Below are 15,391 nucleotides of genomic sequence, written 5' to 3' on the forward strand. Positions count from 1 at the left end.
GGTAAGGAGAACTATGAGCCCACACTGCCTGCCATGTGATGAGGAATAAACTGTCTAGAGCCATTTGAGTGCATCTGATTGTCTTCTTATTGAATCTGTGCAAGTGAGCCTAGACAGCTACATAAATCCAACACATTTCCAGTTAACAATAGTGCTTAAAGCTATATATATATATATATATATATGCACACACACAATACTAAGTACACATTTCATGGATTAATACTACTTTGTTCAAGTGCATATGTGTACACACACATACATACACAGATACACATACACACACATATGTGTATTGCTTAATCTTAGTGGGTAATTATTATTTTTTCTCTCCTTTTCTTTCATGTCAGATGGGTAACATGCTGCCATCAAAACAAGATTTGAGGAAGGTACACCTCACATGTGCACATAAATGCCCAGTCATCGCGCTTGAGAATAATTTTTACATTGTGAGTACTTAAATAAAATTCTGGTTTTAAAAAAGGGAAGCATTCTGATTACTTTTATTAAATAGAATTCCAAAAGCAGGAGTTTTCTTCACTTGAGAAACAGTGGAACATAGTGACATACTATGTGATTATGAACTTCCTCCATCTCGATCATGTTTTTATGTGTCAGGAAGTGCATTGAGGATAGAGGATCTTCCCGAATGTGTGGTGTGAACTTTGTTATACAGGTTTGTGTCTTCTGATTTATATACTCTGTTAATTCTTTCCTTTTTGACAGGGTGTGGGAGAGGTTCCCAAATGTTTACATCTTATCATTCATTAAGGTATCGTTCTGATATTACTGCTTCATATTCTTTTAGTGCTGGTCTATTCTTATTACTCTAGAACCTTCCTTGGTTTATCAAGCTTTGTTTTTTTCTATCAATTTGGACAACTTATTTGCACTTGTTAAAAAAAATTTACAAAGTTCTAAAGTACCTACATTTTTCAATGTGTTATTTTTAATTTATATTTTATCTATTATTCTTTCAATGTTATTTCTATTTCTAATTTGTCAACTTTTTTATGACTTATTTTTCCTGATTTATGTTTACAGTATCAACCCTTAATACATAGATTTTATTTATTAGCCTATTTTTAGTTCTTGGACCATTTGTATTAATTCAGGTTATATATTTTGTTTAGTTCATTCTTTATGTCTGAACCCTGAAGACTTTTTTCTTTATTTGAGAATGGGCTCTGTTATTTGCTTTCTTAAATAAAATCTATTTTATCTGTAAATTGAAGAAAGAAATCGTCATGTAATCTGTTGGCTTCTTTCAACTAGCATTAAATCTCCTAGTCTGAGATCATTTATATAACACTCTGAATATCATTCACATATGACTGTACCACATACCTTTGATCATTTTTTCTTTCTTTCTTTTCTAGATGAAGTTTTGCCCTTGTTGCCCAGGCTAGAGTGCAGTGGGCAAAAAGATTGCACGATCTTGGTTTACCGCAACCTCCCACCTCCCAGGTTCAAGTGACTCTCCTGCCTCAGTTTCTTGAGTAGCTGGAATTACAGGCATGCACCACCATGCCCGATTAATTTTATATTTTTAGTAGAGACAGGGTTTCTCCATGTTGGTTAGGCTGGTCTCAAACTCCCGATCTCAGTTGATCCACCCACCTCTGCCTCCCAAAGTGCTGGGATTACAGGTGTGAGCCACCATGCCCAGCCTACCATTGATCCTTTATATCCATTATGTCTTATATTAGAAATGCCTAGTACCATGTGATATCATGCAGCTCACATGAATGCCTGCCACCTGAGAAAATGCAAACACTCTTTCAAAATTAGATATTTCCCAGTTCTTACATTCCTGCTGGTTTTCCTTTGCCACCAACTCATTTTGATCAACTTCTCGACATGTTCAACTTCTTCTACTGGATATTTATGTGACTTATGGATTGATGTATTTTTATAATTTGCTTATTTACTTATTTAAGATTCTAATGTTCTATTAGCTCTAGGTCTACTTCACTCTTGATTCTTATGTTTATATTTAGAGCAGCCTAATGGGCAGGTAACAAGTTGTATTTCAAGGAAGAGTCAACCTTGTAGTCAGAAACCACTGCCGTGTAGACTTGGTTCTACATTGACTGCATGGTTCAATATTTAATAATAAATTTTCCTTGAATCTCATTTTTACCATATGAGAAATGTTAGCATTGACTGAGATGCTATCTAACATTTCTCTAAACAGCTATTACAGGAGTCCTCTCTTCTCAGTAGGAGATTCGTTCCAACACTCCCAGAAGATACCCAAAACTGTGGATAGTATCTAAATTGAAATGCACTGTTTTTTTCTATACAGAAATACCCATGATGCAGTTTAATTTACAAATTAGATACAATAAGATAAACAATAACTATTAATAAAATAGAGGAATTTTAACAATATAGTGTAATAAAAGATCATGTATGTGTTCTTTCATCCTCTCAAAATATCATATTAAAATTTCCTCACCCTTATTATTTTATTATTGTTGTGGTCTGTTGAACTTATCACCAAGAAGGCTACTGAGAGGCTCTCAGGCGGGTAGCATACACAGCATGGATATGCTGGATGAAGGGATGACTCATGTCCAGAGCAGGATGGATCAGAATGACCTAACATTTTATCACACTACTCCAAACTACATGCAATATAAAATTTAAGAATTGTTTGTTTCTGAAATTTTGCATTCAGTATTTTCTAAGCGTGGCTAACTATGAACAACTGAAATGGCAGAAAGTAAAACTACTGATAAAGTGAGACTACTCTCTTAGCTTTTTCTTCTTCTAAACTATCTTCTCCTCAATTATTTGTTCTAAAAAATAGTATTTAATGCTGTATTTTTCCATCTCCCCTGGACTAGGGTCTTGGTTTTCATCTATGCTGGAGACATCTGGTGTCTGGTCTCATATAAGACAAAAATGACTCTTTTTTTTCTCTCAAAATAATATATATTTAGAGTTTTAAAATGTTATTATATTTAAGAAGAATTTACCTAATTTTAAAATATAAAGTTAAGAAGTCTAAACCAATCACTGCCAACTGAGTTGAGGACCAAATGCATCCCTAAAATAAAAATATCAAAACTAAATAAAATGAATGGGAGTAGAAAAAAAAAAAGAATTACTGCTCATTAACTTAAAAGTCAGAAATTAGCAATATTAAATATTTATAAATAAATATACATATAAGAATTAATCATCATATATGTGCTTTAAAGAATAAATAAAAACCAAAGTAAAATAATAAATAACTTGAATACATAAGAAAGTGATTTGATAAACACCAGAAAGTGCTGTTCAAAGAGTTGTAAGAAATGGCAGAAGACTTCATAAAAGGAGAAAGAGCTTGAATGCATTTTCTTCATAGAACAATAAAAGTAACACAAAAGGAATTTAAGTGTTAAAATGCTCTAATAACGTAGAACAGTTTACATTGTAATACTTTATTTCCTAATATGTCAACCATGTTTTCAGAAGCATAGATTCTAGACAGGATTCAAGTATTAACAGATGGTTTTTAGTGCCTGTAAAGCGTTTGGAGGTACAAGTAAAACGTTTGGGGGTACTAGTAAAATGCTTGAAGGTAACCAATAAAATGTGTGGAGGTATCAGTAAAATGTTTGGAGATACCAGTAAATTCTTAGACAGAGGCCAGTTGTGCTAAGACTTCACCATTTGCTAAGAAGATTTTCCAGTTTTCTATGTATCCTGACATCTTAAATCATATTTGCTATTCCAAATCATTTTTGGATCAATTTTAAGCTGTTGTTTTATTAGTTAGATTGAAACAAATACTAAATAAAAATGTGGAATGAAGGTCAAAAAATAAAAAGGTTTTGACCTCCATTCCACATTTCCTCAAATAATGTCTTGTAAGCAGAAATTTGTATTAATGTTTGAAGATGCCAGTAGTCCTCCTGGTATTGACCTTTTGAAATTATTGAAAAAATGAAGAAAAATAAATCTTCCTCCAGGAAATTCTAAACAGTCTCCTATTTTCATGACCTTACTTGATGCCTGATCATATCACCTTGCCTGTGACCAAAAGTCAGGGCTTCCCACTCAGCAGAAAGCAGATCATTTGTTTTCTTAGCAGGAGATTTCTCTCATGTCATTAATGATTCATATAGGTCATGTGTACAAGGGGCAAGTGTTTTCAAGTTTGCTGTATTATAAAGCAGCAACTTCTATTTTGTATAACTGCAGTGTGGGAGCTTCTTACATAAGACAATCAAGAGTGCTAACTTAAATTCTGTTGTGTTTTTGTTTTATAGAATGGCCAAGGAATGAAAGGGGGATTATAAGGAAAAGATTGTATAAAATCCTAGGGATACTAACGTCATTCAAACATCCATGAAGTTGGCATTGAGGATGAAAGACAAATTTATATGCTTGAATATTCAGACTGAAGAATCAGAGTTGGTACCAAGCATTCAAAGGACTTGAGAAAGGTAAAGGACTTTGAAGTATAATTATGTTCTTCACTAGTTTCTTAGTTTTTTAAAATTTATATTATTACTTCCTTTTTGCAAATTAAAGACATTTAATTCAACAACCAAGATTTATAATTCCAAACACTTTTTCTTATAGGTCATACATTTAATCTTACTTAATTTTTATATTGCAAAATATACAATACTAAAAAGGAACAAATTGTTTTATTGGGGTAAATTAATTAAAGCAACAGAACTATTCCATGGGAAATTAGCCAGATATATTTTCATCCTTGAGCTAATTCTAAGTGTTGCTATTGTTGTCATACAAGAATTTTAGGCAATCAAACTGGGAAGGCATAATTTATGATTGTATACACAAGCGGATTTCAAATGAGGAGAGAAAAAAACCTTCAGCCTTTCATATCACAGAACAACCAGTGTATAGTATAAAAGCCTAATAATTCATCTATTTTATCACCTAATTATTTTGCAAACAACAATGTTTCTGTCATAATTCATTACCTCAAATTGTTCCCTGTGAGAGGTTGGTGGATGGTGTTATATACCAGCTTGCCACAGCAATCAGAATCATCTTTGTCTCAGGCTATTAATTATGGAGTCAATTATTGCTTTCTTAAAAACATTTTCAAAGACATAAAAGTGAAAAGACTAGATAAGATATCCTCAAAGTAATATTGAAATGTTTCCCAAATACCTATGTTCTGACAGTAAACATGTGAAGATGAATCTGACATGGTAACGGTTACTACCAGTAGATCACCAGGAAATATAATCACTGAGGCAGAAGTTGCAAGGATATGTGATGATTTTTGAGGGCCAGATAAGCCCAATTATTGACTGTAATTGAGCAGCTTGATGATCCTAATAGTTGAGAAAGACTGTCTAAAGAACAGATGAGCTGCCCAGTTTTTAGCATCCCTAAGTATGAAATCTCTGTAATAGAAGATCAGAAGGAAAAGCATCTGCAGAAATAATCTCATCTTCCAAAAGAAATGTTTTCACTGGTTGTCACTTTAACTTTATTCTCCCAGTCATTTTGGAATTGATAGCAGTGTATCAGTGTCAACTTAAGAACTGAATTTAAACATGATATTGACCATGTTATCTAGTAACCATACAGAAAATTTATAATTGTAATGATGTTTAAGTGAATTCAATATCAGTGTAAAATTTTTCAGATTAATTATGTGATTTATTTTATCAGAGCACAAAAATTATACAAGCTACATGAGATTTTATGAGTTATGGAGTATATTTAAAACATTTTCTCACTTATCCTTACTAAAACCTGAAGAGGTAGAAAGAGCTGACAGTATTCTTACAATTTATAGAAAAATAAAGTAAAACTGAGATGCATAGAGTTAATGTGACTTTCCTTGACTGTCATGAGTATCTGATTGAAAATAGATTTCAAATATTCTATTAAGCTACATCTTTTTTCCTGGATCTTTTATATAGTATTGCTAACTATAAAGGAAAGTTAAAAAAATTACTATCCAAAATTAAAGTTAACTTATTTCAAATAGCTAACTATATGTTATTCTATATACTATGTCCTTCATTTTAAAATCAATTATATTTTAAATTATTATATATTCAGTAAGCTTGTAAATATACTGAATTCAGATATCTGTTTTTCTCATAGAAATAGAGACCAAAAAAATACATATATCATAGTTTAATTTCCCCAAATCTTTTCTTGAGTATATACTAGTAGTAATCATTTTTTAATGATACACACTTCACTTTGTCTCAATTATACATGGAGAAATATAGGTGAAATAAATGTGTTTCTACAAAGCTTTTCTTTGCAAATTTGGAAAAACGTGGTGGACCAATATATATTATGTGAGCTATAACACTTTCCATAATTCCATGAAGATAAATATCACCTGGAATGCTTGTAGCTATTTAAATATGTCAATTACAATACCCACTCCTGAAGAATCCATCTTGGAGCAAGTGGAAGTTCCCTGTTAATAATGTCCTCAGTGACTAGAAGCTCCTACTTACCAAGATCCTCAATGATTTTTATTGTCTGGGGACTTTACAAATGAGGCTCTTGAGTTCTATGAGCATAGGGAGAGTAAGCCAAACATCAAGAGAATGAGCACCCATGTTTTGCTGGTATAATTTCTAAGGTATCCTTCAAGCATAAAACAAATGTGTATACCAAGCAAAAGGAAAAAATGCACACACTCACACACTCCTATATACAAAAAAAAAAAGAAAAGAAAAGAAAACTTCAGGCAAATGTCCATGATGAATATAGATGCAAAAATCTTCAACAAAATACTGGCAAACCAATTGCAACAGCACATCAAAAAGCTTATCAATCATGATCAAGTAGGCTTCATCCCGGGGATGCAAGGCTGGTTCAACATACGTAAGTCTTTAAATGTAATTAACCACATAAACAGAACCAAAGACAAAAACCACATGATTATCTCAACAGATGCAGAGAAGGCCTTCACAAAATTCAACAGCCCTTCATGCTAAAAACTCTCAATAAACTAGGTATTGACGGAACATATCATAAAATGATAAAAGCTATATATGACAGACCTGCAGCCAATATCATACTGAACAGGCAAAAGCTGGAAAAATTCCCTTTGAAATCAGGCACTAGACAAGGATGCCCTCTCTCACCACTCCTATTCAATATAGTATTGCAAGTTCTAGCCAGAGCAATCAGGCAAGAAAAAGAAATAAAGGGTATTCAAATAGGAAAGGAGGAAGTCAAACTGTCTCTATTTGCAGATGACATGATTCTATATCTAGAAGATCCCATCATCTCAGCCCAAAGTCTCCTGAAACTGATAAGCAACTTCAGCAAAGTCACAGGATACAAAATCAATGTGCAGAAATTACAAGCATTCCTATACACGAATAACAGACAAACAGAGAGCCAAATCAAGAGCAAACTCCCATTCACAATTGCTACAAGAAGAATAAAATACCTAGGAATTCAACTAACAAAGGAGGTAAAGGACCTTTTCAAGTAGAACTACAAACCACTGCTCAAGGAAATAAAATAAGACACAAACAGATGGAAAAACATTCCATGCTCATGGTTAGGAAGAATCAATATTGTGAAAATGGCCATACAACTCAAAGTAATTTATAGATTCAACCCTATCCCCATCAAACTATCAATGACTTTCTTTACAGAACTGGAAAAAAAAACACTTTAAATTTCATGTGGAACCAAAAAAGAGCCCGCATAGCCGGGACAATCCTAAGCAAAAAGAACAAAGCTGGCGGCATCATGCTGCCAGACTTCAAGCTATACGACAAGGCAGCAGTAATCAAAACAGCATCATACTGGTATCAAAACCGAGACATAGACCAATGGAACAGAACAGAGGCATCTGGAGCAACACCACACATCTACAACCATCTGATCTTTGACAAATATGACAAAAACAAGCAATGGGGAAAGGATCCTCTTTTTAATAAATGGTGTTCGGAAAACTGGCTAGCAAGGTGCCGAAAGCAGAAACTGGACCCCTTCTTGACACTTTATACTAAAATTAACTCCAGATGGATTAAGGACTGAAACATAAGACCTAACACCATAAAAACCCTAGAAGAAAATCTAGACAAAACCATTCAGGACATAAGCATAGGCAAGGACTTCATGACTAAAACACCAAAAGCAACAGCAACAAAAGCCAAAATAGACAAATGGGATCTAATTAAACGTCAGAGCTTCTGTACAACAAAAGAAGCAATCATTAGAGTGAACCAGCAACCAAGAGAATGGGAAAAAATTTTTGCAATCTACCAATCCGACAAAGGACTAATATCAAGAATATTAGATATTGTTTACAAGAAAGAACTGAAACAGATTTGCAAGAAAAATCAAACAAACCCATTCAAAAGTTGGCAAAGGATATGAAGAGACACTTTTCAAAAAAAGACATATGAAGCCAACAAACATATGAAAAAATGCTCATCATCACTAGTCATTAGAGAAATGCAAATTAAAACCACATTTAGATACCATCTCATGCCAGTTAGAATGGCAATCACTAAAAAAATCTGGAGACAACAGACGCTGGGGAAGATGTGAAGTGGGATCACTTTTATACTGTTGGTGGGAGTGTAAATTGGTTCAACCATTGTGGAAGACAGTGTGGCGATTCCTCAAGGATCTAGAAAGAAATTCCATTAACCCAACAATCCCATTACTGGGTGCATACCTAAAGGACTATAAATCGTTCTATTATAAAGAAACATGCACATACATATTCATTGAGGCACTGTTTATAATAGCAAAGACCTGAAACCAACCCAAATATCCATCAATGATAGACTGGACAAAGGAAGTGTGGCACATATACACCATGGAATACCATGCAGCCATAAAAAACAACGAGTTTTTGTCCTTTGTAGGGACATGGATGAACCTGGAAACTATCCTTCTAAGCAAACTGACACAAGAACAGAAAATCAAACACTGTATGTTTTCACTCATAGGTGGATGTTGAACAATGGGAACACTTGGATACAGAGGGGAGCATCACACACTGGGGTCTGTTAGTGGGGGCTATGGGAGGGATAGTGGGAGGAAGGCTCGGGGAGGGATAACGTGGGAAGAAATGTCAGGTGTAAGTGATGGAGGGGTGGTGTTAACAAACCACCTTGCCATGAATGTACCTATGCAACAATCTTGCATGGTCTGCACATGTACCCCAGAATCTAAAGTACAATAAATAAAAAATAAAAAAGTAAACAACAACAAAAAGAATACATACATTAAAATGTTACTTAAAAAAAGTAGAGTAGTACAGAGCTTACTAGAGGCTGGGAAGGTAGGAGTAAATGCAGGAGAAAAATGGGAAATAGAGATTTGTTAAGAGGATACAAAATTATAGCTACACAGACTTGGTCATAAAATCCCATCTTTATCAGTTGCACTTAAGACATGACCCAACAAATGTATAGAGCACCTCTATAAGGCTGGATTCAAGGCATTTAAGGAAACAGATGTGACGATACCATTCCAGTGTTCTATAGCACTATAGAATGGCTATTGAATGTTCCCAACACAAAGAAATAATGTTTGAGATGGTATGTATGTTAATTACCTTCATCTGGTCAGCTTACACTGCATATATGGAAACATCACTATGCATCTCATAAACATGTACAATTGTTATATTTCAATGACAAAAACAAAATATTTAAGAAGGCATGTATGGGTATATATGTGGGTGGGTTTACTTAAAACAAAATATAATGGATCTCTTTTATTTTAATCTGTTGTATGCGCCATCCTCCTTTGAATGCTTTCTTGTAATTTTCAGTCACTCGAATCTGTTGTGTCTACCCATCTCCCTCCTCCCTGACACAGAACTGGTCATAAGATCCCATCCTTTTAAGTTGCACTTAAGGCATGACCCAACAAATGCACAGAGCACCTCTAAAAAGGCTGGATTCAAGGCATTTGAAGAAACAGGTGAGACTATATCATTCACACACTCATGAAGCCAAGCATGGCTTTGAAATTCTGAAATTAGAAGCATGTTTGGTGAAAACAAGTATCATTTGTTTTTTTATAAAGAAACGAAGAAAATATTGAAAAAACACACATTTTTAGAAGTCGGTTAAGAGAGTGTTACTAATCTGTAATTTTTAGATATGTACAGTGTGACATTACACTGAAGCCAATGCTAAATTCAGTGTATGTATTTCTGTGTGTCTGTGTACATGAGTGCCTGGTTGTTGAACAACATGTGACTTTGAAAAGGAAAGTGTAAAGTTCAGTTTTGCATTTATTTTAAATGCTCTACACTGGTGTGATATAAACATAGTCTTCTTCAAATTTATCCTCTACTCTTCATGTTATGGCTTTTTAGAAATATCACAAATGAAGGATGAATTACTGAAATAATACATAATCAAATCATTCCAGACATTCAAATATCCCTAAAATTCTAATTCAGACTCTCCAATTAAAATGCAACCATCTTATCCAGTTTGATAACAGGCCAGTATCTCAAATTACTGATAGAATACTCTTTAAAATAGAGTTATAGCCATTGTTGCAGAAATTTCTTGCATTTCTTCCATTGATTATGGCCAATTAAAAGTTCCAGAAGTTTCTGCTTCCCAATTTTTAATTGTCAAATTTTCAGTACTGTCTTTGTTACCTCCAAGTTAATACAAAGACTTGTGTCAATCTTTGCCATGCTACCTCAAATGACAGTTGGGAGCAAGAACAAATGCAACAGCATCTAGAGTATCCCATGCAAAATTCTCCGTAAGAAAATACAAAGAGTAACAATATTTAAATAAGATTATCAGTCACTTAAATACCTAGAGAACTTTATCATATGAAAAATGGAAAACAAGCATTTTAATGAATTTATTAACCTGTTTGCCATTATCTTTATTATTTGTCAAAAAAAATCACAAATTAATTTTAACTAAGTTGAAAACATGTAAAATATTACATATTTATAATTTGTTCATATACGAAATTTCATATAATTCATATGTTTGTAATATATTATTTACATAAAAATACAGTTTGTATAATATAAAACCAAACTCATGTGCACTATGTAGATTCTCAAGGACAGTTAAAACAGGCTTATAATCTTTAAAAATTCACAGGTGTGTATCTGTGTTTAAAATTGTGTATATATTTCTGATTTCTGTAAATAATAAGTAATGTGAATAAAAATTTTACTTTCTGCTACTTGTAATAGATAAATTATTTGATACATTTCTAAGAGGGAGTTTACTTTCACAACTCAAGTCTTCTTTCAGATAAAAAGAAATGCAGAGTTTAAATTGAAGAGTGAGAATGAGATCTTAGAATCTGACTTTAAATCCAGGAATATTTATTGAATGCCAATTCACTTTAGAAAATTAAATATGAACTCTCAAAACACAGAGAGTCATATATTTCCTTGTGTTTTCATAAAAGACTACCTAAAGACATATTTGCAGAAGACAGTAGATAGTATTCAGTACTCACTTATCTTAAAAGTAGTTTTCTTTTGTGATATAGAACATTCTTGAGGTGGCAAAGTCATTTTATAAAGATACTTTCATAGAGTGAATAATTGAGCTTCTTTATAAAATAGACATTTCCGAAGGAAAACACACACTAGTGGTCTATATCATTTGTATTTCATATAATGTCTTCACATCTCATATAATGTCTTCAAGTGACAATGAAAGCAAAAAGATAAACAATAGGATTTTATTAACTAAGGGACTGGTTTTATGCTAGTAAATTATGTTAATGCATACTTGTTTGGAGATATCAATTATATACCGCATGTCGTGACTGTCTAACCTGTATGACCTCCATCTGTCCAGTTGAATTATTAAAATAATCTGCAACTGCCAAGTGTCAGGGCTTTCCCAATGCATGGCTGACATATTGAAAATCATTCTAATTCTAGTGGGTACTGCTTTGAAATTTACATTAGTCTAGAAAATCAGGAAAAAAATATTTTTTTTAGTATTTATCATTAAAATTTGCCACGTTTTAACTATGTGGCAATTTTATTTCCAGAAATGGCTGGAGTGTAGGTATTGGCCATATTCAATTTGAAATTACAAATTTAGAACACTATTTAGAAAATACTAAACTAATTATTATTTCTCACTTTTTCTTACTTTGAAGTGAATATAATTTTAACCCACATAAACTAGGAGTCTCAAATAAGTAAAACAAAAGGAAAATTAAGGACAAGAAATATGATAATAAATTATAACCTGCATTAAATTATTATTAATGTAATGGTATATATCTTTATAGACATTTTCTATGTATGTTCCCATATATTTTTATGTAGTTAAAATTATATTAGATAATTTTTAAGCATATCACAATGTCTATCAAGGCAGGATGTTGAAAACTATGAAAAATAAAATGAGACCATTTACCTGCATAATTAGCTTTACTATTATTTGAGACATACTTAAGAATGATTTTGTTTCTCTTGCCTTATTCTAAATTGAAGAGAGAAAATACAGGAGGCCAAGTGTCTCTGAACTATTTGTAATTAAACACTTGCACACGTACATTTCCATTTTATGGTATTGTTTGTAACTCATTATATAATTATATTGAAAAACTACATAACTTACAATTAGCCAATCATCATTGTATACATGGATGCTAAGGGTATCCAGAGAACATGCAAAATTATCATATGCTTTTAGCAATCCATAATTCATAGATACAGTTGTTCGATATAAAACACTCAACTCAGGACTGAGTAACTTTCAGTAGGCTCAGGTCCTTGTTTTTGTGTTGTTTTCCATAGTACTCACATTGGCCATCCAGCTTGGTTGAAATTTTTTCATTGCCATTCCTATTTCTATTTGGATTAAAAAAACAAAAAGCGTCGTAAACTGCAGCCAAAATGACAATTTTTAAATGATCCATCCAGATAAAAATTTTGGTTAAAATATACAACAGTATTATTTAGGATAAATATAAATTTGTTTCAAATTGTCCACAACAAAGCCAAGCCTTACAGAAAAGTAAGTAGCATGTGCTTACTTCTAAACTTTGGTACTAAAAGATAGTTAAATGGAAATATAGATGTATATGCATGACAGATGGTAACAAAGCATGTTGCTGAATATAAGTCAGACAGACAAACTGCTATATGTTCACATTCAACAAAAACAGTATCTAAGTTATATATCCAGACATACGCCTTTGTTTAGACAAAAACAAGCACATCATTATAAAATTTATACTTTCAAGCAATAAACATACAACTAAAAATTCATGGATGAAATGGCAAATGTTTATGATCGTAGGACATGCTTCAGGAGAAGATAGAATGTAATTCATTGTATTAGTTCATATTCACTCTGCTAATAAAGACATACCTGAGGCTTGGAAGAAAAAGAGATTTAATGGACTTACAGTTCCACATGGCTGAGGAAGTCTCACAGTCATAGTAGAAGGCAAAGGTGCACAAATCACGTCTTATACGGATGGTGGCAGGCAAAGAGGAAGAGAGAACTTGTGCAGGGGAACTCTTCTTTATAAAATCATCAGATCTCGTGAGATTTATCTACTATTACGAGACCAGCACAAGAAAGACTCACCCCCATGATTCAATTAACTCCCACTGAGTCCCTTCCAGGACACATGGAAATTGTGGGAGCTACAATTAAAGATGAGATTTGGGTGGGGAAACAGCCAAACCATATCATTCCACCTTTCCAAACCTCATGTCCTCATATTTCAAAACCAATAATGCCTTCCCAACGGTCCTCCAAAGTCTTAGCTCACTTCGGCATTAACCCAAAAGTCCAGTTAAAGTCCCATCTGAGATAAGGCAAATGCCTTCTGGCTATGAGCCTGTAAAATCAAAAGCAAGTTAGTAACTTCCTAGACATAATGGAGGTAGAGGTATTAGGTAAATACAGCCATTCCAAATGGAAAAAATTGGCCAAAACGAAGGAGCTAGCAGGGTCCATGCAAGTCCAAAATCCAGGTGGGCAGTCAAATCTTAAAGCTCCACAATGATCTCCTTTGACTCTAGGTCTCACATGTGTGTCACCCTGATGCAAGAGGTTGGTTCCCATGGTCTTGGACAGCTTTGCCCCTCTGGCTTTGGACTGTGCAGCCTCCCTCCTGGCTGCTTTCACAGGCTGGCATTGAGTGTCTGCAGCTTTTCCAGGCACACGGTGCAAGCTGTCAGTCGATGTACCATTCTGGGGTCAGGAGGATGGTGGACCTTTCCTCACAATTCCACTAGGCAGTGCCATAGTAGGGACTCTGTGTGGGGGCTCTGGCTGCACATTTCCCTTCTGCACTGCCCTAGCAGAGGTTCTCCATGAGGGTCCTGCTCCTGCAGCAAACTGCTGCTTGGGCATCCAGGTGTTTTCATACATTTTCTGAAATCAAGGCAGAGGTTTCCAAACCCAAGTGTTGACTTCTGTGCACTCGCAGGGTCAATACCACATGGAAGCTGCCATGGCTTGAGGTTTGCACCTGCTGAAGTCACAGCCTGAGCTCTACATTGGTCCCTTTTAGTCATGGCTGGAGTGTCTGGGACACAGAGCACCAAGTTGCTAAGCCAGGGACCCTGGACCTGGCCCAGAAAATCACCTTTTCTTCCTAGGTCTCCAGGCTTGTGATGGGAGGGGCTGCCATGAAGACCTCAGACATGCCCTGGAGACATTTTCCTCAGTCTTGTGGGTTAACATTCAGCTCCTTTTTACTTAGGCAAATTTCTGCAGCTGGCTTGAAATTCTCCTCAGAAAATGGGATTTTTGTTTTTATTGCATTGTCAAGCTGCAGATTTTTCACACTTTTATGCTTTCCTTCTGTTATAGCACTAAATGCCTTTAATAGCACCCAAGTCACCTCTTGAATGCAATGCCGCTTAGAAATTTCTTCTGCTGCATACAATAAATCATCTCTCTAAAGTTCAGTTCCACAAATCTCTAGGGCAGGGGCAACATGCCATCGGTCTCTTTGCTAAAACACAGCAGGAGTCACATTTGCTCCAGTTCCCAACAAGTTCTTCATCTCCATCTGAGACCACCCCAGCCTGGGCCTTATTGTTCACATCACTATCAGCATTTGTGTCAAAGCCAATCAACAAGTCTCTAGGAAGTTCTAAACTTTCCTATGTTTTCCTGTCTTCTTCTGATCCCTCCAAGTTCTGCCTGTTACCCAGTTCCCAAGTCACTTCAACATTTTCAGGTATTTTTTCAGCAGCACCCTACTTTCTGGCACCAATTTACTGACTAATACAGTATTAGTCAAGTAAAAACCCCACGCCATGGCAGCTTCCATGTGGTATTGAGCCTACGAGTGCACAGAAGTCAAAAATTGGGTTTGGAAACTTCTGTCTTAATTTCAGAAAATGTATGAAAACAGTATTAGTAAATTGGTACCAGCAAAGTAGATAATAATGTTCCACAATCATGGTGGAAGGGAAGAA

At 34.4% G+C, this 15,391-nt stretch overlaps 1 pseudogene; it reads right to left on the reverse strand.

Moving 5' to 3' along the window:
- Positions 1-344: 344 nt before the first annotated feature.
- On the reverse strand, positions 345-440 carry LOC116552451 (annotated as a pseudogene).
- Between the last annotated feature and the right edge of the window lie 14,951 nt (positions 441-15,391).

This window comes from Sapajus apella, unplaced genomic scaffold (assembly GCF_009761245.1).
Source record: "Sapajus apella isolate SASKATOON/1434 unplaced genomic scaffold, GSC_monkey_1.0 scaffold11, whole genome shotgun sequence".
In the NCBI taxonomy this organism is placed as follows: Eukaryota; Metazoa; Chordata; class Mammalia; order Primates; family Cebidae; genus Sapajus; species Sapajus apella.